We start from the raw sequence: 22,894 nt of genomic DNA, 5'->3' as shown, positions 1-22,894 counted from the left end.
CTTGTAAAAACCCTTTAATAGATAGACATTTAGGAGGTTTAACTTACATTAATACATTTTGATTTGTCAATGTATGGGCATAGTCCAAAAGAACTACTGGCAATTTTATTCATTATAACTTTGGAAGAAAAGGAGTTGAGTTTACTTTATCACAAGAGAACATTCACCCAAAAGAAACTAATTTTATCACATGTACCCACAACTGCATGAGACAGCATTTCAGGCCTGGGTGGAATTTTTTTTTAGTAGCAGAACTAGCCATACCAACACAGTAAGGCTGAGATACACACTGTTTAAATTAGTTTCCCGGCATGGGGAGGGGGGTTGGGGGAGGGGGGAGTTTCCAAACTATCTCTTGTTAATTATCAAGCATACAGAGGAAAGACTGTGAGGGTAGAATTGTTATAACTTCTGATTTCTAAGCAACGTCCACCTGTAGCTACTGCACACGTGAAAAGTATCAATAGATGGTTTCAGTTCTCAGTGGATGTAAAAGTTAGCCAACCTGAGCAAACACTGGTTGAATTTGATAAGCAGGGCAAGGAGAGAGGGAGGAAGTTCCAGAAAGTAGGCCAAATAACCATGTCTAGGTGGCTAATGGGCATGAAAAACCAGACATAGTTTCTATACATTTTGACCCTTCTACATCCCATTTTTCTCACCGTTCTTCCCCACTTCCACACGGTAATGCCTTCTATTTAATTTGTAAGCCACACAGACCAAGAAAAAAAAAAAAAAATATATATATATATATAAATGCAGGCACATTTCTGAGAAATGACGCTACATCTACCCTTTGATCAGTGAGAAAACTGGTTTCTCTCTTCTTTGGGTTCATTACAGACAGGTAGTCAATCCACCAGAGGTGGGGGAATATTGCCTTCTTGGGCAAGAAACATGCAAAAACTAGACATATATCACATCATTGCATTTATAATATCTGTGCTACTGTTTGCACCATTAAGGTCTGTGTTTAACTGAGAGGCAATAAATACTGCATCCATAAATACTTTTAAGTAAAGAAAGATTCTACTTAACAGTGTACACTTTCAGTTATTCTAACAAATACGTGCCTTTAAGAGGTGTCCTAGGCCCTCAGAGGAGACAAAAAGGGAGCTGTGGTTAAAATGCCAGGCCCTTGGAACCATAGGCTAAGGCTGAAAGTCTTGCCCCAGTGTTAATTCTGTTTTCTCAACTCCCTGGATCATTCTGCTGCTCCTTGTCACCTCCCCACACGGAGGTGGGTCAGTCTTTGTTATCAGATCCACTGGATTATCTTACAGGAGACACCCACATTTTATATTACCTGCTTAGTTCCTGGAAAGGTTGGAGTTGCTGACCCCAGAGCAGATAGTTTCCCTTTCTGGCTTTAATATCCTATGAGTTGAATAAATTACATAGTTCTGGATATATAGAAACAGTCAGGGTAAAGTTTGGCAAACTGCCTTCTGGTTTGTCAGCTGATTTGGGATGTGTTTGGATTGGGAGCTGTGTCTAGATATGGGAAATGAGATCAGATTTCAGTGCATAACAGCTGGCTGGAAGGTTCTGGACTAGTGTATGTGTGCAGAGGGAATTGGTGGGTGGATAAAATTTAGTATCAAACAGGGTATACATGTCTGCAACTCACTTTGAAATGCATCAAAAAACAAAGATGAATGGATAAATGAATAGATATAAAGCAAAAGCAAGAATAGCAAAATGCAAACAATTGTAGAATCTGGGGAGGGGGGATGTATTTTGGCATTCACTTTCAATTCCAATTTCAACTTTTGGATATGCTTGCAATTTTTCATAATAAAAAGTGGGGTAAAAAGTTTAAGGTCAAAAAACTGGGCAAAGGGAGCTGGGTATTTTAGTACAATACTCCATTTTTTATATTCTTAACCAGTGCATTTATTTGTACAGCTTCCATTTATCCACTGAGATATCAGCAAAAAGTGTTTTTTCCTCTAAAAGTATGTAGCTCTATTGTTTTCCCCTCTTATAAAAGTGAGATGCATGATGATGATGAATATTTTCCAAAAATATAGGAAAATGTAGAGAAAGTAAAAATTTCACTATCTGAAAAAAAAAACACAGTTAACATTTTAGTAATTATTTTTCTAGACCTATCACTACAGAGAGTTTAAGATCTTCCTCTTATAGCTATACTTGTGCTACTTCTCCACTTTCTGCTCTGCGCAACCAGCTCTGACCCTTCCTTTAATGCATGGCTCCCATTTTCTTCCTTCGAGATCTACTACCCAAAGCAATCTACAGATTCAATGCATTCCCTATCAAACTACCACTGGCATTTTTCACAGAACTAGAACAAAAACTTTCACAATTTGTATGGACAGACAAAAGACCCTGAATAGCCAAAGCAGTCTTGAGAACGAAAAAAGGAGCTGGAGGAATCAGGCTCCCTGACTTCAGACTATATTACCCCACTCTTAATCCCCCTTGACTTGCCATGCCTTCAGCATTTCTCTTGTCAATGCCTTGAAATTCTCATCAAGCACCTCTAATATTCAAATGCATTTTCTCCCCAGTTATTTTGCATCCTACCATGCTATCTTGCATACCTTAAGCTGCCAATACATGTTTGCTGTCTGATTCATAATTTTACGTGAGCCTAATCTGATTAAAGTAAATATCTTCCTGATTTAATTAGTAACTACATAGTTTAAAACAAAATTCTCACTTGAGACAGAAATGAGGATATACATGCCAATCCATTTCTGCTAAATCATGGGAAACACAGAGATTATAACACAGAATTCTTATTTCAGAAACTGTAAGCCAACCTCTCAGCTCACGCAGTTTTATCTCAGATTTTGTCATTGACATTTCCCAAGGGCTCATAATGAGTAATTGGTATAGTCTCTGCAGAGTAGGGAAAGTTCAGGCTCCCTAGATGGGTATTGGAAGTTTTTATCGACATTTTTATTTCATGGAAATAAAACTAGATTTTTGATTCTTTAAGAGCAAAAAGAAATATTCTTTACTCATATTCGAGAATTATCTGTAATAAATCTACTTCAAGGAGTTTCTATGAGTTCACTTTTTTGCACTGTAAATTTTTAAGTGGCTTCCTGATTTTATAGAAACATCTTACTATCAAAAACTTTCAGGGAATCTCAAATAATAGATTAATAGGCTAGATAATCTTGGCAATAAAAGTATACGTTTCTTTAGGACTAGAAAAATGGATTGTTTCTATCTTCCTCCTTTTAGTATAGCACTGTCTGGAGCTATATCAAGGTTTGAATCACTTTTCAAATTTTCTACTAAGGAAATAAGAAATATAGTGACAATAGCTAACATCTTACTAAGTGCTTCCTATATGCCAGACACTGTGCTGTGTTTTAAAAATAGCAGTTCATTAAATTCTTACAACTCTGGGAGATATACTACTTTTACTCCATTTTATGGATCTGGAAACCAAAGGAAACTAAACAATTCACAACGAGCAAGTAAGTGGTAGAACTAAAATCCAAACCCAGACTGGCTCCAGGGCCTCTGCCTAAACCATTTCACCTGGCTGACTCTCTAGGCTACAAAGAAATGGCACTAGAATAGCCTAGAGGTAGGGCATGATGGGAACTTACTGTTTTGTTTCATAAATTTAGAATGAGTCTATCTTTCTCTAGGTGGCTGTTAGTAGGTTAGTATCAGATTACTAGTTAACTGTACTAAATTGTTGCTAGGAGCCTTTCTCTTAAGACATATGCTTCGACGTTTTCTAAAAAAATCAGAATGAATTTATGTTGGTTGACTTCTGCTTCCTTGCCTCTTCTCCTGTGCACAATGGATTTTTTTTCTTTTTGTGTCTGTTATGCAAAATAAAAGAAATTTGAAAAGAGAAATAATCCAGTCATAACTATTTCCCTCATATCATATGACCATTCATTCGTTTTTTTTTTTTGCGGTACGCGGGCCTCTCACTGTTGTGGCCTCTCCCGTTGTGGAGCACAGGCTCCAGATGCGCAGGCTCAGCGGCCATGGCTCATGGGCCCAGCCGCTCCATGGCATGTGGGATCCTCCCGGACCGGGGCATGAACCCGTGTCCCCTGCATCGGCAGGTGGATTCTCAACCACTGCGCCACCAGGGAAGCCCCATTCATTCTTTATCTACAAGTGAATATATATATATTCTTACATAATTGTCATAGCATTTTTTCACTTAAAGGTAATTCATGAACATTCTTCCATGTTGTTACATGTTGCTCACAGTTCTTTTAACGATTGCAACACATTCCATGACGTTAAGATATCATAATTTACTTAGATATTTTGGTTACGGCCAGGATTCTTCCAATTAGAAAAATTGCAATAAACATTTTCATGCATATAATTGATAGTTGTTTTCTGAATCTGGATGATTTTCTTAAAGTCCTAAAGGTAATCAAAAAATAAATAAATAAATTTGTTAGTACTGTATGGATATATACACTGACAGAATGGGATTTTTAATTTTTTCAGGTTAATTAATAAATAAGACAATATTAAAGAACCATTTTAAATAACTTTTCTTCAATTACTATTGAACACTCTCAGTTACATTAGGTTAATTTTTTTTTTTTTTTTTTTTGTGGTACGCGGACCTCTCACTGTTGTGGCCTCTCCCGTTGCGGAGCACAGGCTCCGGACGCGCAGGCCCAGCTGCTCTGCGGCATGTGGGATCTCCCCGGACCGGGGCACAAACCCGTGTCCCCTGCATTGTCAGGCAGACTCTCAACCACTGCGCCACCAGGGAAGCCCTCCTTTTAATTTTACAGTCTATTTGCCACTTATTTTGACTTACAGAAGTAATTCACTGTGAAGTTAAAATAATATCTATTTGCATATTCTGTTTCCCTATTTTTGTTATTTTTAGATTATCATATATTATGGCTCTCTTCTGAGCCATCTGTATCTTATTTTTGTAGTGTCATACCGTTTCAATTATTATTGTATAATATATTCTGATATCTAATAGGGCTAATCTCCGTCATCCAACCTAGTGAGCCAACTGGTCACTGGTGATGAAGAAGGTCCTTCTTTTATTTTTGTCGTTATTGCTATTATTGTTGTGTTATTGTCATTCAACTTCACTTTTCCCTTGCTGTGGTTTAGAGAGGTAAAAGTCATTTAAAGTGTTCAGAAATGCGTGTTCCTTAGATCTTCATGCTCTACTAAAGCAATTCCTTCAGGAACAAATACCAATTCTTATTCTCTCACGAAATACTCTTGAAAACCACAAGCATGTTTGTGTCAGTTTTTCCATATTTTAAGACAAAATTTTAAACAGCAAATCATGCAAAGTTTGAGTGAGTTATATTCATCCACTAGGCATGTAAAATATTTTCCTAGTATAAACCTCTTCGAGGTGGCTATAAATCATTTGAAACTCCTCCACTGAAGGGATGACTAATCCTTTGACCATTAAATTGTGAAATGGAGTACCCCCAAGTCACATGGCTCTATTTTAAAGCTGTTATTATCTGGTTTGTTTTTATTAAGGTGGATTCAAGATAAAACATTTATATATATCAAACGTGGTTCTTACATAAAACTCGAGGGTGCCTTGTCTTAAGAAGTCCATTTTTGTTCTCACATACCCTAAAATCAGAAAACGTATCATTTTAAGAGGCTATCTAGCTGCTTTCTGGCACTCAAAGCATGAAGCTCTCCCAAGAGGTTTGCACAAAGATCACCTCATAAAAGACCAGTCAAGATCTCACCTGCCCTTCCAGCCACAAATAGAGTGATTGCTGGACCATATCAATGTACAAGGGCAGATTCAAAGGACCCTAACCTTCTCCTTGCTTTTAAGGAATCCTAATGCTTAAAACACACACACACAGACACACACACACACACACAAACCAAGAACATGAAAAGTCATAGCTATCATTCCACTAATATATCTTATTTCCTTTTATGATATCTATTCAGGAAAACATTCTCAAAATGACTCCTAATTGCCAAACATAATGGAATCCTCTTAATCTTCTCAACAGCACTTGACAATCTTCCCTTGATTTCTGCAATGCCATCCTTCCCTGGTTTTCCTCCCTGTGCCTGTAACAATTCCTTCTTGTTACCAAATGTCTTCCATTTTGGTAACACTCGAAGCACCATCATTTGCCTCCCTCTCCCTCTGCCCGCCCTCTCTGGGTATTTTCTGTCACTCTCAAGGCTTCAGCTACTACCCTCTGCTAATGACTCACATGTGTGGCATCTCAAATGCCACCTGACCCAAAGTGAAGTCATCATCCTTCTCCAGATCTGTCCTTCCTATATTGTATAACTTGGTGCAGCCAAGATGATACAGCCACCGCCTACCCAGTCACCTGAGCCTTGTACTTCTACGTCGTTTAATCTCCATTGCCACCACTGCCCCACCACCTAACTTAAAAGCGCATACACATTCCCTTCTCTCCAGCCGTATTCAATAGGCTGCATTCAGAATTCAGGCCCTTATCCTCTTTGACAGGACTATTAACAATTTGCATCTCACACTCCTTAAACCCATCCTTATTCTGCTACTAGAATGGTCTTTCTAAAGCACACATCTAATTATGCAACTTTCTGGCTTCAAACCCTTCAGGGGGTTCCTAACGGCCTAGTGCAGGGGTCAGCAAACTGTGGTCTGTGGGCTGAATACAGCCCATTGTCAGTTTTTACAGATAAAATGTTATTGGAACACAATCACGCTTGTTCATTTATATATTGTCTGTGGTTGATCTCATGCTACAACAGTAGAGTTGTATAGTTTCAGCAAATATTATGTGGTTCTGAGAGCCAAAAATATTTATAATCTGGCCCTTTACAGAAAATTTTGCTAATGCCTAGCCCAGTGGGTAAAGTCTGAACTCTGTGGTATGACATGTGAGACCTCCATCCTTTGGCTGCAACCTCTACCCCCAGGCTTAGCTCTTGCCACGCACCCCTTAAAACTGACCCTCTAGCAGTGCTTGTCTGCTTTCAGTTCCCCAGCCCTGAACAGTAGAAATTTCTGTGGTGATGGAGATGTTGTGTGCCTGCGCTGTCCAGTGCAATGGCCACTAGCCACGTGTGCCTGTTGAGAGATTAAAATGTGGCTAGGGAAACCAAAGAACTAAATGTTAAATTGTATTTTGCTGTAATCAACATAAGTTTAAGCAAAGCTACATGTGACTAGCGGCTACTACATTGGAAAGTGTTATTCTAGACTGTGTCTCCAACCATATCTTTGTTCACTCTAACAGGAATATTCAAAATAGTTAGAATATGCTGTCAATCTGGGAGACACATTTCAACAGTGAACTTAAGGTTCACCTCTTCTAAGGAGGCTTTTCTGACTCCTAAACCCTGGTCTCTTCACAAAGGACTGGGTATTTGTTCTGTGGCCTCACTGAGGCATCATATGACCAGGAAAACTTTTTTTTTGACTCTGATCTATCTCCCCCAACCAGAATAGCAGTCCCCGAATGCAGATCCTGGCCCAACTTGTCTTCGTCTGCTTAAAAAGCCCCTAATCCAGTGGCCAGTTTGTGCCAGAAGCTTAATTAATATTGGTCAAATAGATAAATTCCACATTCAAACTTCTTTCTCAACATGTCAGTCTCTTTTCTTCACTTACCGTTCTTTGACAGATGAAGAATGGCTGCTTTTCCCCCTCTCCCCCTCCCCCGCCATGAGATGTTGACTTCTGTCTGGGAAAAATAACTGATAACAATCCCCTCAGCAACCTGATTTTGTTCACACATTTTAAAGTTCACTTTCATAATAGCATCGTTCAGACTTAGGGTCAGAAATGCCACATTCTTCTAAAAGTAGTAATGGGGAATCCATGACCGTTCCGCCAACCTACTTGTTTGACCTCTATGTTTGTTTTTTATTTAGTTTTTTATTTTATTTTTATTTTATTTTTATTTAGTCGTAGCAACTTTTAACATTATCTAAACTAAGGATGACAGGAAACTCTAGAGTTTGAGTTTTCCACCGACGTGAGCCCAGTGTGTTGAGTTGTGTACGTGACACAAATGACAAAAATCAACCGTCCAGAAGAGCCAAACATTGTCAATACCAGTTCTGAGAATGCTGGAGAACGTAGCCCAGTCAGCGTTCAAAGTCAGCCAAGAATCTACAACCACGCATGTTCTCAGCATTCAGAATATCAAAGCAAAGCTTCCACACACTTCCTTTTTGAGGTTCCAACTTCAATACTGACAATTTTAGGAAGTCCTTTCTGCCTGTGTAGAATTAAGAATGCTTTAAGGCAAATTACTTCAAAATGCTTTACACTTTCTCAACACTGACATGTTTTCAATTGTTCAGGTTTAAAATCAGATAATTTTAATCCATTTCAAGTGGTTTTTAAGGCTCTAATATCGTATTTATACTCTAGTATTTTATCCCCGTAGGATCAGGAATGTAGAGGAAAAGGATAAAATGATGAATGATGAGGGTGCAGTTTGTGTATCAGATCACTTCTGTTTTCATCCTCCTACCAAGTAGTCAGTGTTGCCCATACACACTCCTGGACATCATCTGTCTCATGGATTAGCACAGTGGTTGTGAATAGTCTCCAGAGCCAGACAGTCTGTACAAATCCAAGTTCTCCTCTTTGCTTTCTGCTTCTCCTTGGGCAAACTGCTTCACTTTCAGTGGCCCAGTTTTCTTCTCTGTAAAATGGGGGCAATGATAACCTCCACCGTGTGGGTGCCAATGCATATCAAATGAGCCAATACTCCAGGAGCCTTTAGTACTGAGCCTACCACAGAATAGGCACTCGTGGAATGTTTGATATTCTGTCTTGCTTAAAATGCTTCAAACCTCAAATGCAAATGCTTTCACAACCTTGGTTTAAAATTAGAAAGCTTTTGATTCCCTTCAAAATGGTTTTGAGGGGTTCAAAATTCTTATTTAAAAAATCAATAGTGTACTTTCTAAACAATGCTCAGAAACAGCAGGGATTTCTTGGGGGATATGGAAGAAAGAACCAAATATTATCAGTGAACTTGAATAGGAGGCTTTGAGTTTTAGAAAATGGATTATTGCAGAATGTTTCCACCTGACTCCTGACCCACCCAGAGAGTGGCCACAGCATAGGGACCCCCTTAAATAGGAATACTTTTCCCTCTATTACACAGGAGCTACCAAAGAAGTTTGCTTTGACTTCTTCTAAGTTGCTAGACCAAATTCCCAAAACCTCAGAAGAGGGAAAACAGGCTCTCTGAAAAAAATACAGGAAAGTACACCCAGAGCTTAGTAAAGGAAATATTGCCAATGGATCAAACTGTCAAATATATATAAGTACAAACTTTACTAAAAGCACAGTATGATCTTGGCATATACTAGATGCCCAACAAATGTTTGGCAAATGAAGTTTGCTAAAATTAACCATGAAGATGTTTATTTCCCTCATGTAATATATTGAAAGATGGTGAAATGTCACAGTTGACACATAAAGAAAAATGCCTATAAGTATACTTCTAGGGTAAGAAATGTCCAATATAAATGACACTTTATAAAAGTGATATTTCTATTTTTTTATTTGGGGAGATTTTTCTTTTTAAATCATAGATCTTACCATTTGGGGTACTAACCTGGAGACATGAACTCAGTTTATTGAGCTGAGCTAAAACTATAAATATTTATCCTGTTTACAACTAAAAATCTTGGAATAAGGACTTAAGGCAAATAGAATATTGGACTCCATTTGTAAATACAAACTAAAGATTTTATCATGTGTCAAAATTATGTGGGGATCAATTTTTCATGCATATGCTATGTAATGATGGAAAATATTATCAGTTGTGCAGGGCCAAATAAAAATATGCAAAATATAGAATTTTCTAAATATTTCAAAAACTAAGATCTGGGAACTATAATTCATTAGACAGGAAAGTGACCATTTTTGAAAGGCATCTTTTTGGGGAATATTTAAACATTAAGACTTCCTTTGAGTGTGTAGCATTGTCCTATATTCACATGATTCTTTGACGGTACTCTTGTCATCATTATTCCCATTTTCAGATGAGGAAACTGAGACACAGAGAAGTAACTTGCCCAAGCTCCCACAGCTAATGCTGAAACCCAGGCCGTCTTGCTCCAAGGTCCAGGCTCTAAAGCTCTGTGTTATTCTGCCTTGAATGGGATGATGCTGTCTCCATCTTGTTTCTTGTCACATGACTGTCATATGACCGTCTATTCCCTTCGGTTCATATGGATCTATAGCACCTTTTTTTTTTTTTAAGATTTTTTTTTTTGATGTGGACCATTTTTAAAGTCTTTATTGAATTTGTTACAATACTGCTTCTGTTTCATGTTTTGGTTTTTTGGCCTCAAGGCATGTGGAATCTTAGCTCCCAGGCCAAGGATTGAACCCACACCCCCTGTGTTGGAAGGCGAAGTCTTAACCACTGGACCACCAGGGAAGTCCCTATAGCCGGATAATATTCCCTTATCTCAATATACTACATGTTGTCTAAACCTTTTTAATAGCTGGATAATATTCCCTTTTCTCAATATACTACATGCTGTCTAAACTTTTCCCTATCTGTGGACTTTCAATTTTTATTTTTTCACTATTAAAGTCACTTTCAACTCTCAGAACAATTGCCTGTGTGACATAAGAGAGGAACCATGTGAAAAGAGTGTGTGGACAGTATAACTTGGAGCTCTCCTGGGAGGAAATGATATCTTGTGTGATAGGAGCTCAGAAGGATTAGGATATTGATGTGGAAAAATTACCTAATCATTTGTAGTTATCATTATGATAAAAATGAAATTGGCAGGCAATAGACCCAGGCTGATTTGTAATCATACAATTATGTTTATTATGTAATATATGCCCATGCATTTATTGGTTATCATACAAGGGAAAAGATAATTCTTACACCTGGGCTTTAAAAATTACAATTTCAGGGAATTCCCTGGAGGTCCAGTGGTCAGGACTCTGTACTTTCACTGCCAATGGCCTGGGTTCAATCCCTGGTCGGGGAACTAAGATCCCACAAGTCATGCAGCACAGCCAAAAAAAAAAAGAAAAGAAAAGAAAAAGAAATAAAAATGACAATTTCATGATTTAGGAGACACAGTGATGAACTTGTAGGACACTTCTGAGGTTAGGGTCTTTCTTAGCCCCAGGAGTCCCTTTCCATTTGCCTCTAAGCTTCATCCTCTAATTTAGGGTTTTGTCATTTTTATCCTCTGGGCCACCTGTCCACCCCAAACAGAGGTACACTGCTTTACTTTTTCTCTCCACATTAGGCATGGACAAAACAAAACAGAGGGGAAAAAAATCTTTTTCTTTATCCTTTGGCACACAGATTTGCTGTGAAATTTCTTCTTTATTTTTTCAGGTCTGTAAGTTATTTATTTTTGCTCACTGGTCTTTTTTTATTATTAATTTTTATTGGAGTACAGTTGCTTTACAATGTTGTATTAGTTTCTACTGTACAGCAAAGTGAATCAGCTATATGTATATGTACATCCCCTCTCTTTTGGATTTCCTTCCCATTTAGGTCAGCACAGAGCATTGAGTACCTAAAGCATTGAGTACAGTAGGTTTTCATTAGTTATCTATTTTATACATAGTATCAATAGTGTATATATGTAAATCCCAATCTCCCAATTCATCCCACCCTCTCACTTTCCCCCTTGGTATCCATACGTTTGCTCTCTACATCTGCGTCTCTATTTCTAAAGAAGAAATTAGAATTCTTCTAGTAGAATTAAATGAAATGGCCCCCTCCAAGTCTTACATGCAGTCTCTTTGAAAAAGGATCCTCTAGTAGCTACTAACTCTGTTTGCCAAGCTGTACAAAAGCCTGTCCCTCCTCATCCTGCTGGGACACCCCAATCCAGGAAGCCTCTTCTCTCAGGTGTCCCTAAATGCGACTCCCTGCTCTGCCGTCTCTTGTCTAAGGGGCTGTTGGGTCATGTGAGACCGTAGTGAATTCTTAGCTAGAACTCATTCAAAAATTCACAGGTCTGGGCTTCCCTGGTGACGCAGTGGTTGAGAGTCCGCCTGCCGATGCAGGGGACACGGGTTCGTGCCCCGGTCTGGGAAGATCCCACATGCCGTGGAGCGGCTGGGCCCGTGAGCCCTGGCCGCTGAGCCTGCGCGTCCGGAGCCTGTGCTCCGCAACGGGAGAGGCCACGACAGTGAGAGGCCCGCGTACCGCAAAAAAAAAAAAAAATTCACAGGACTAACCATCTAACTAACCGTCATCTTATTCTTGCTTCTCTCTCAGAGAAACCTGATAAATTATGTTCTCCATCTCCTCTACCTCACTCTCCCAAAGACACACACACACACACACAAACATTGACAAATAATTACTAACAACTTGTTTAATACAGAGATTTATAGTTATTATGACATATGTCTCATTTTGAGTTGGGAAAATATTCCTGTACAAAATGAAAGAACCCCCTCCCCCAATTCATGCGCACACATACACTTTTTAAAAATGAATTTTTAAGAAATTAACTCTGGATTCCAGCATTTGACAGCTTTAAGAAAATTGTTGAAATAGACTGAAAAGAAAAACTCTGGGACAACCTAGGAGACTTGGGATTATTTGAACCAGAGGGGGTAAAGAAAAACCAACAGTGAAGTGATTAACAGTTTCTGGACTGTGAAACAGCATGTAAGAGTCCTGAAGGATCTCAGCAGCATATACCCTCAGGATGACTGAAAAAGTGAGGGGTGGAGGGGTGGATTACAGCCAAGAGGGAACATAATGCAAAATTCTTGGCCTGATAAAACTTCCTTTTGGGCTTTAATGTAAATTTACAGGAGAATTGTACTTTAAATAACAAATTCTCTGAGCATGGTTATAAATAGGTGCTCTCCAGTAATTAAATGTAGCAGGAAAAAATCAGATGAGCCAAAATGATAAGGCTCTTTTCCAAAGCACCTGCTTTTCATATAAGGTAGGTTTCTCAATGGGAAGTTTTCCTCATTGTATGCCACACTGTGAATGGCGCCCCCTAGGGTTGTGCAGAACACAATCAACTCAACCATACCTGTTCCTTTGCCTGTGCAGAGCCACCCCTAGAAATGAGAGAATAAAGGAAATAAGGTGGAACCCCTCCGCCACTCCCAAGCTGGACCTCATTTCCCTTCCTTTTTACCACCTCTCTATCACTCTAGGTTTTGAGGAACAAGAGTAAAGGGGGAGTGGAAGAGAAGGAGGTGGAAATAAATGGGAAATTGGCGGGAATACACTGAGCTGAGAACACGTAGCTCCAAAGCCCAGGAGTGGAACCGAAGCTCATGTCCCCTTCTACTTTGCCCATGTCCCCGAATCAAGTCTGGGACACCCTGGGGTGGTGACACTTCCTTTAGAGTAGCTCCACTTATGCCCAAGCCTCCATAAACAAGCTGGATTGACCAACAAGACACATTGGCATGTGCAGAAATCTTCAGCGTTATCTGATACACAACAAGCCAGTTTTTACGTGTTAGAGGGGAACTGGTTTGAAAGCCTACCTGTTGGAGGCAAGAAGTAAACAAAACTTAAAGCTCCATTCTGATACCCTCTCAGCTTTCCTATGGGCTTAGTAAAACTTTCTCAACTGTGTTACTTCCTTTTTTTTTTGTTTAATTATCCTGGAGAAGCCGCTAGACATACTTTCTGCTGATTTGATGGGGGCTGTTGAAGAAATTATACACAGATACTTAGAGGGCTTGAGAGCTCCTTTTTCTCTCCCTGAATCCTGGTAAGAGTTCCGTGTCTGACTACAGAGACTGCATTGTCTCATCCAGCTTTCTCCTCACACAATAGCTGCTCTTTATTGCCCCTTCCTCAGGAGGCATGTAGACGGTCCCGCAACAGTGATGCAAACAAATGGGTCTTGGCTTAATTAAATATTGTGATCTTTGTCAAGTTAGCAGTGACTTATTTAAGAGAGACCCAAAGAAAGAAACTAAAAGTTTACTTAGCAAAGGGTAAAGCATTCTCTTTTTCTTCTCAGGCTTCCTTAAAACCTCCACCCACAGTAATTTTATAAACATATATAGTGTGTGCGTGAGTGTGTGTGTTTATATATACACACATGGAAAACCCCGAACGAATCTTTTGCCAACCCAGTGTATATTACAGTTAAGTGACATCAAGTGCATTTGCATCGTTAGGTACACTTACTTTATTTTTATCTTCTTAGATTAGGGTCAATGAATCATTCTGAATCTTGATGATATCAGCCAATGTTTTAGCTAGTTCTCCCATATTTGTATGATTTGTAAATATCAGAATGCTTCCATACCTTTATCTACAATGAAGGTTAAAATAATTAATAGAACAGACCTAAAGACAAAGGAGATAGAGCAGGCTGATAGCAAACCATTAATTCATATCCTGTGAGTAGTGCTTTAACCAAATGTAGTTGACTGTATTCCATTATCAGTTAAGTGGCATCAAGTACAATTGCAAATAATCTCTATCTCTAAGATATGTCTCATCTTTGTTCTAATCCTGTTTTCCCAATGACCTATTCACACAACTGTTTCACATGCAGAGCCCCTGAAATATCCAAAACAAAATTCTCTAAACTAGTTTTCTTCCCTACCTATGCCATTTCCATCCACACCTCCCCATTTGTCTTGAAGAATGGAAGTGTTGTGGTCATTATAATTCTTTCTTTCCTTCTTTCCTTATATCCAGACTGGCATCAAGCACTTTAGTTCAGAATTTTTCATGTCCCGTACAGGAAATGACAATATGAGATTGGCTGTGTAAACAAAAAACACTACTTGTGTCTGGAATTTATTGCCTGATGGTGGGTAAGGGGTCCCCCACAGCCCCCAAGGCCTTTGCAGATCAGTATCTCAACTGACCTGTAACACCTGGGCACACAGCTGGGAAGTTCAAATTTAGTCCACACTTTCTTAAAATATCTCATATTTGCCCTTTTATTTCCATTTCTGCAGCTACCATCTTAGTCAAGGTCATTATCTCATACTGGGATTATTGTAACATCCACCTAACTGCTTTCCTTGCCTTTTCCCAAGCTTATCTTTGGTGGTGCCATTGACGAATCTACTTACCCATTGCTTTTGGCATGAGTCTACAATTGTCTCCCGTTACCAATGAGAGTAAAACCTAAATTCTTTTGTCAAGATTTCAAGGAAAAGAAATTATTTAGGCCCATCTTACCTGTTAAACTTATCTCCTACTACTTCTTCCAACAATCTCTATTCAAGTTAAATTCACTTATCCACCGCCTATCACCAACAGAATCACATTTCTTAGATTTGTTCTGCTTCCAGAAGATCCTGGTGGTAGTAGTTAGTAGCCATAACTACTTGAGTAGTCTTGTAGTCTTGAGTACCTATTAGGTGTTAGGCCCCGTGCCAACCTTCACAGCAATCTTTCCTGTTAGCTAATGTTATTCCGATTTTATGGATAAGAAAGTTGAAACCCAGGTTAAGTAACTTGGCCAAAAAGAAAAATTGATTTAAGTAGTGAAGAGCTAAGACTTCAAATCTCAGTGTAACTTCAAACAACACACTCTTTCTACTGCCTTTGTCCAATGTAAACTTAGCTTACTCCGAACTCAAAACATTTCTTTCCAAACTTCTCATTTGGCAATTAAAAATTTGCTATCATATGATAATCCTTTGGTCATTCTTTCTTATTCTCTGATTCTTGCATTGTTATGTAGCCATCTGCATTTTTGTCTTCATTTGTCCAACTGTACTGAGAACCTATGACTGTAAAACCTGGATCCCCTATAAGTCTTAGGTGTTGCTACGTCTCTATGGATACTTCTCAATTTCTGGATTTTTGCCAAAGCATTATAGTTCCTTTGCCCCACATGTGTTACATCACACTATCCCCAAGAAGTTGAATTTACATTAATGGCCTTTATTTTCTGCATTTGCTTTTACTCTTTTGCCAGTTATTTAATACCTTAACTTTTCAGTTCATAGATCATTATAATATCAAAAAGCCCCAATGTCTTCTTTAGCCTATGATAGTCCAGACTGTCTGGCAGATTTTCCAAGAAAATTGGGCATTGTAAATGAGAGATCTAGTCCCATAAATCTTCTAGTGATTATTTCCAAATCTGTTCTGGTTTTTTTTTTAACAATTTTAAATGTTTATTCACCTGATAACATACTTTGAAATACACAAAGCAGGAAGCTGGAGGGAAATTTTGAAATCATTTATCTAGTCCAACTGCTTTCTTTCTTCTTCTTTTCTTCCTTCCTATTTCCCTCCCTCTCTCTCTCGCTTCCTTTCTTCTCTCCTTCCCTCCTCCCTTTTTAGTTCATTCTCCTCTTTCTTCTTCTCCTTCTCCTCCTCCTTCTTTCACTAATGAAGAAACTAAGGCCAGAGGTGAAGTACACATCCAGTCAGAAGCAGACGGGGCTCTAAGACCCAGGCCCGGCCCTCCAACTTCTTATCTAGGACCCTTCCCTCCTCACTGCACTTTACTGAGCTTGAACAAACATTGTCTTGATACATTAACAACTCTTAAAGTGAAGGTTCCAAATCTGTTCTTAATTTCAGAGCAAAGTAAGTAGTGAGCTAATCTTCTCATTAACCCAGATTTGGGCCTTAATAACAATATGACTAATATAATTTAATGTAAAAGTATCTTTTAAAACCCCATCACCTCTGCCCAAATTGATCTCTTCATTGTGCTCAAGTAACCAACATGTCAGGGTGGGAGTCTTATTACAAAAATCAGGAAGTGATGAGGAAGAAGAAGATCAAGAGGAGGGGCTTGAAGCAGGTGGAGATTATAAATATTCAGGAAGACATAGTTTGATTTTTTTGATTGATGCTTCCGAGACCATGTTGGAAACTCAGGATGAAGATGAGTTGACTCCTTTTGACATTAGCATCCAGTATATCTGGAGTGTATACACCAATAAGATCATAAGCAGTGATCGAGATCTCTTGGCAGTGGTGTTCTATGGTACCAATAAGGACAAAAATTCAGTGAATTTCAAAAATATTTACGTCTTGCAGGAATTGGGTAATCCAGGTACTAAACGAGTGCTAGAGCTTGACCACTTTAAGGGGCAGGAGGGGAAGAAACATTTCCAAGACCTAGTTGGCCATAGGATCTGACTACTCCCTAAGTGAAGTACTGTGGGTCTATGCCAACCTCTTTAGCGATGTCCAGTTCAAGATGAGCCATAAGAGGATCATGCTTTTCACCAATAAAGATGACCCCCACAGCAATGACAGTGCCAAAGCCAGCCGGGCCAGGACCAAAGCTGGAGATCTCCGTGACACAGGTATATTCCTTGACCTGTTGCACCTAAAGAAACGTGAGGGCTTTGACATATCCTTGTTCTACAGAGATATTATCAGCATAGCAGAGGATGAGGACATAGGGGTCCACTTTGAGGAGTTGAGCAAGCTCAAAGACCTGTTGAGGAAGGTTCACGCCAAGGAGACCAGGAAGCGCGTGCTCTACAGGTTGAAGCTTAAGCTCAACGAAGATGTAGCGCTTACTGTTGGCAATTATAATATGGTCCAGAGGCTCTCAAACCTTCTCCAGTGAGGCTTTATTGGGAAACAAATGAACCAGTGAAAACCAAGACCCGGACATTTAATGTAAATACAGGCAGTTTGCTTTTGCCTAGCGACACCAAGAGGTCCCAGACCTATGGGGGTTGTCAGATTGTATTAGAGAAAGAGGAAACAGAAGAGCTTAAATGGTTTGATGAACCAGGTTTGATTCTCATCGGTTTCAAGACCTTGATAATGCTGAAGAAGCACCATTACCTGAGGCCCTCCCTGTTCGTGTACCCCGAGGAGTCCCTGATAAATGGGAGCTCAACCCTATTCAGTGCTCTACTCACCAGGTGTCTGAAGAAGGAGGTCATGACAGTGTACAGATACACACCCTGCCAGAATATCCCCCCTTGTTTTGTGACCTTGATGCCACAGGAAGAAGAGCTGGATGACCAGAAAATTCAGGTGACTCCCCCAGGCTTCCAGCTCATCTTCTTGCCCTATGCTGATGATAAACGGAAGGTGCCCTTTACTGAAAAAGTCATGGCAAACCCAGAGCAGGTAGACAAGATGAAGGCTATTGTTCAGAAGCTCCACTTCAAGTACAGAAGTGACAGCTTTGAGAACCCAGTGCTGCTGCAGCACTTTAGGAACATGGAGGCCTTGGCTTTGGATTTGATGGAGCCTGAACAAGCCATGGATCTGACACTGCCCAAGGCTGAAGTAATGAACAAAAGACTGGGCTCCCTGGTGGATGAGTTTAAGGAACTTGTCTACCCACCAGATTACAATCCTGAGGAAAATGTTCCCAAGCGAAAACAAGATGATGAAAGTTCTGGAAGCAAAAGGCCCAAGGTGGAGTTATCTGAAGAGGAGCTGAAGGCCCACGTCAGCAAGGGCACACTGGGTAAGCTCACTGTGCCCACACTAAAGGAAGCCTGCAGGGTGTACAGACTGAAGAGCGGGATGAAGAAGCAGGAGCTGCTGGATGCTCTCACCAAGCACTTCAGAAGGCCTGACCAGAGACCATACAGCCAGTTACCCTTCCACATTGTAGCCAGGCTGCCTGGTTTTGTTTTTATCAAGTTAAAACATGTTTCGCCTGAGCCAGGAAGAGTCGGCCTGACAGAAGACAAGGACTTTGTTTATGAGACTTTCTGTTGCCATGGAGACCGCATTGCCATCTCACTGTGCTGTGCCCTACTCTACTGTCTGAATAAAGAGCTCTAACTTTGTACTATTAAAAACAAAAACAAAAAACCCATTACCTGCCTAGAATTCATGTTGCTAAGAGGTTTAGAAAACAAAGGTAGAGTGTGTGGCCCTGGTACTCTAGAATGCGGCTGTCCCATACTGTAGCCACTAGCCACATGTGGCCATTTAAATTTTTTTTTAATATTTATTTAATTTTTGGCTGTGTTGGGTCTTAGTTGTGGCATGCAGGATCTTCCGTTGCAGCGTGTGGGCTCAGTAGTTCCTGTGCGTGGGCTTAGTTGCCCTGCAGCATGTGGGATCTTAGTTCCTCAACCAGGGATCGACCGCGTCCTCTGCATTGGAAGGCGGATTCTTAAATCTGCCTAAATTTAAGGGAACACCAGGGAAGTCCCTAAATTTTAATTAATTAAAAGTAAATAGATCAAGTGGGGTTTATCCCAGAAATGCAAGGATTCTTCAATATAGGCAAATCAATCAACGCGATACACCATATTAAGAAATTAAAGGAGAAAATCCATATGATCATCTCAATAGATGCAGAAAAAGCTTTGGACAAAGTTCAACACCCATTTATGATAAAAACCTTACAGAAAGTAGGCATAGAGGGAACTTACCTCAACATAATAAAGGCCATACATGACAAACCCACAGCCAACATCATTCTCAATGGTGAACAACTGAAACGATTTCCATTAAGATCAGGAGCAAGACAGGGTTGCCCACTCTCACCACTATTATTCAACGTAGTTTTCGAAGTTTTAGCCACAGCAATCAGAGAAGAAAAAGAAATAAAAGGAATCCAAATTGGAAAAGAAGAAGTAAAGCTGTCACTGTTTGCAGATGACATGAAACTATACATAAAGAATCCTAAAGATGCTAACAGAATACTATTCATATGGAATCTAAAGAAAAAAATTAAATGGTTATGAAGAACCTAGGGGCAGGACAGGAATAAAGACACAGATGTAGAGAATGGACTTGAGGACATGGGAAGGGGGAAGGGTAAGCTGGGATGAAGTGAGAGAGTGTCATGGACTTATATATACTACCAAATGTAAAATAGATAGCTAGTGGGAAGCAGTCATATAGCACAGGGAGATCAGCCCGGTGCTTTGTGACCACCTAGAGGGGTGTGATATGGAGGGTGGGAGGGAGACGCAAGAGGGAGTAGATATGGGGATGTATGTATATGTATAGCTGATTCACTTTGCTATAAAGCAGAAACTAACACACCATTGTAAAGCAATTATACTCCAATAAAGATGTTTAAAAAATTAAATTAAATTAAAATTTTTAGAAAGTAAATAAAATTTAAAATTCAATTCCTCAGTTGCACTAGCCACATTTCAAGTGCTCAGTAGTGGAAATGATTAATGGCTACACATAGGACAGCACAGATATAGAACATTTCTACATTACAAAAAATCCTGTTGGACAGCACTCCTCTAAGTTTTCTTGAAAAATATGTATGTTTGATGTAATTCATAGCAGCTGATGATATATTAGCTACAAGTTCTGGTAAATGAGTAGCTAAGTTAGGGTCTTGTTCATGTTTTATTTACTCAGTGTAATACCTGGTGCCTAATAAGTGCTTAGAAATGTTTAACAAGTTGTGTAGGATAAAGATGGCAGCTCCTATACAGATACTACATACTCAGTTGTCTGACATCACAATTTTTCTTTAAAAAGGAAATATTTAAGCATCATATAGAGAAGCAAGCTATTCTATACACAAGTAATCTACATTTCATGAATTCTGCCAAATTCTAAATGTAAATTTGTGGCAAATTGTCGACATCCCCTCTGCCCCTGCTTGGACAGCTGTGAATGACATCTGCATCAAATCAGCCAGGAGTTATTTATTTTCAAAATGTGCAATGACCCGCTTCTAAGCCCAAAGGGTAAAAATGTCACCTTTGTTCATTTCTCAAGAAAAATATTTTTAAGATCCAGCACTGACTGGGAAAGGAAAAGCTGTTCCTTAGGGTGTTATCCATAATTCCCTCTTCATTTCAAGCTTTCTGACAGTCATCACTTCTTGCCTCCATTCCTAGTTGTAATACAAACAGGAAAGTAATTCCATTGCTTCATGAGCCAATTGACCTCTTTTCTTCCATGGAATTTAAATTGATTATTCTATTTATGTTTAAGAACTGTATGGTTTTGTGATTACTTGTTCATATTTCAAAGATTGTTAGCTTTGGCACAATAGGGCTATTTGATTCAGTTTTATAATCCCATTACCTAGGACATGGCCCCATAGGAGATAACAAATAAGTTTTGTTTGTTTGTTTACCAATAAGTATTTTTAAATAAATTAACTAAGATTAACAAATGTGTCTCCTTGCCTGGAGTTAAGTCCTTCAAGTCAATCACATTAACAATAAAACAAAAATACAGTTAAAAACAAAACAACCTCCATGAATGACCTTTTTTTCAGATTCCTCATAGTTTCATGCAAAATCAGACTATCTGACATATGTGTGCTGTGGTCATGGGGCCATTATAATGGAACTAGGTGGAAGATTCTGTTAGAATACCTAGAAACAAGCCTGGGAGGCTGAATATCACGCATTTGGAGTGCACACTTAGTTTACTTGAAGAATCAACCACAGATAACAGGAAACCCCATGTCCCCTGGAAATACATCTGGCCCGTATAAAGCTAGAGAAAGGCTAGAGCAGGGCTTCTCAAAGTATGGTCTGAAGACCCCCTGGGAATCACCAACTCCCTTTCAAAGAATCCACAAGGTCAGAGCTACCTACATAATGATACTAAGATGTTATTTGCCTTTTTCATTCTCATTCTCTCATGAATGTTCAGTGGAATTTTCCAGAGACCCCCAAATTATCTGAAAAGGCTATTACGTTAGTTTTCCCTTTTCCAACTGCATATCTGCATGGGGCCATATCTTCATATATTTCAACTAAAACAATATGTCACCACAGATTGAATGTAGACCAAATATGAGAATACAGCTGTTTTCTATTACCCCATACATTGAAGACATTTACAAAAATGTAAGACAGTGCTATGCCTCTCACTAAATTTTTTGTTTTGGAAAATATATTTTTCATAAAATGTATATTTTCATAAAAAATTATTACATAAATGTAATAATTTATTATCGTTATTTTAAATGAATTAATAAATAAATGAAAATTTTGTCAGCTATTAGCCACCTTAACAAAAACTATTTAGGGTCCTCCAATTTTTTTTTTTATTGAAGTATAGTTAATTTACAATGTTGTGTTAGTTTCAGGTGTACAGCAAAATGATTCACACACACACACACACACATATATATATATATATACACACACACACACACACACACATATATATATATATATACACACACACACACACACATATATATATATTTCTTTTTCAGATTCTTTTCCCTTATAGGTTATTACAAAATATTGAGTATAGTTCCCTGTGCTGTGCAGTAGGTTCTTGTTTGTTATCTATTTTATATATAGTAAGTACTGTCTATCTATTAATCCCAAACTCCTAATTTATCTCTCCCCGCCCCTTTCCCCTTCAGTAACCATAAGTTTGTTTTCTATATCTGTGGGTCCATTTCTGTTTTGTAAATAAGTTCATTTGTATACATATATATATATATTTTAGATTCCACATATAAGCAATATCATATGACATTTGTCTTTCTCTGTCTGGCTTACTTCACTTAGTATGATAATCTCTAGGTCCATCCATGTTGCTGCAAATGGCATTATTTCATTCTTTTTTATGGCTGAGTGGCATTCCATTGTATATATGTACCACATCTACTTTATCCATTCATCTGTTGATGGACATTTAGGTTGCTTCCATGTCTTGGCTATTGTAAATAGTGCTGCAATGAATATTTTTAAGCAGTCAATGTGGTTTTGAAACCAAAGAGTTTGAGAACCACTGTACTAGAATATGATGAGTATAAATATAAAATAAATAGGCTCCCAAACAATGACTAACTGAGGAAGGGAAAAAGCAAATGGAACCCTGTTTCTAAGCTTGACCAGAAGACTCTGCTAAAAATGCTGACCATTGTTACTTGTCCAATCAACTAATTACACGTAGCTCTTTGAAGGCTGCATCTAAGTCTTACTTCACTCTCTTCTCATAAACCAAGCCATTCATTTGCCAGCCAAATATGTGCCAACTCTTTCCAGGTGCCTACAAATTGTGTTGTTTCATAAAATATTTACTCTAAAATGTCACACTTACAATGG

General features: G+C 38.9%; 1 protein-coding gene and 1 pseudogene across 2 annotated transcripts in view; both read left to right on the top strand.

The window, feature by feature from the left end:
• FYB1 (FYN binding protein 1) overlaps nucleotides 1–22,894 on the top strand; it is a 169,322-nt gene that overhangs the window by 12,346 nt on the left and 134,082 nt on the right. The window lies entirely within an intron of this gene.
• On the top strand, nucleotides 16,506–18,671 carry LOC112405992 (X-ray repair cross-complementing protein 6 pseudogene; annotated as a pseudogene).

The sequence above is a fragment of the Neophocaena asiaeorientalis genome, unplaced genomic scaffold, assembly GCF_003031525.2.
Source record: "Neophocaena asiaeorientalis asiaeorientalis breed wild unplaced genomic scaffold, Neophocaena_asiaeorientalis_V1.1 scaffold229, whole genome shotgun sequence".
Taxonomy (NCBI): domain Eukaryota; kingdom Metazoa; phylum Chordata; class Mammalia; order Artiodactyla; family Phocoenidae; genus Neophocaena; species Neophocaena asiaeorientalis.
The sequence above is the reverse complement of the archived record's forward strand: the minus strand, read 5'-3'. Positions and strand labels throughout refer to the sequence as shown.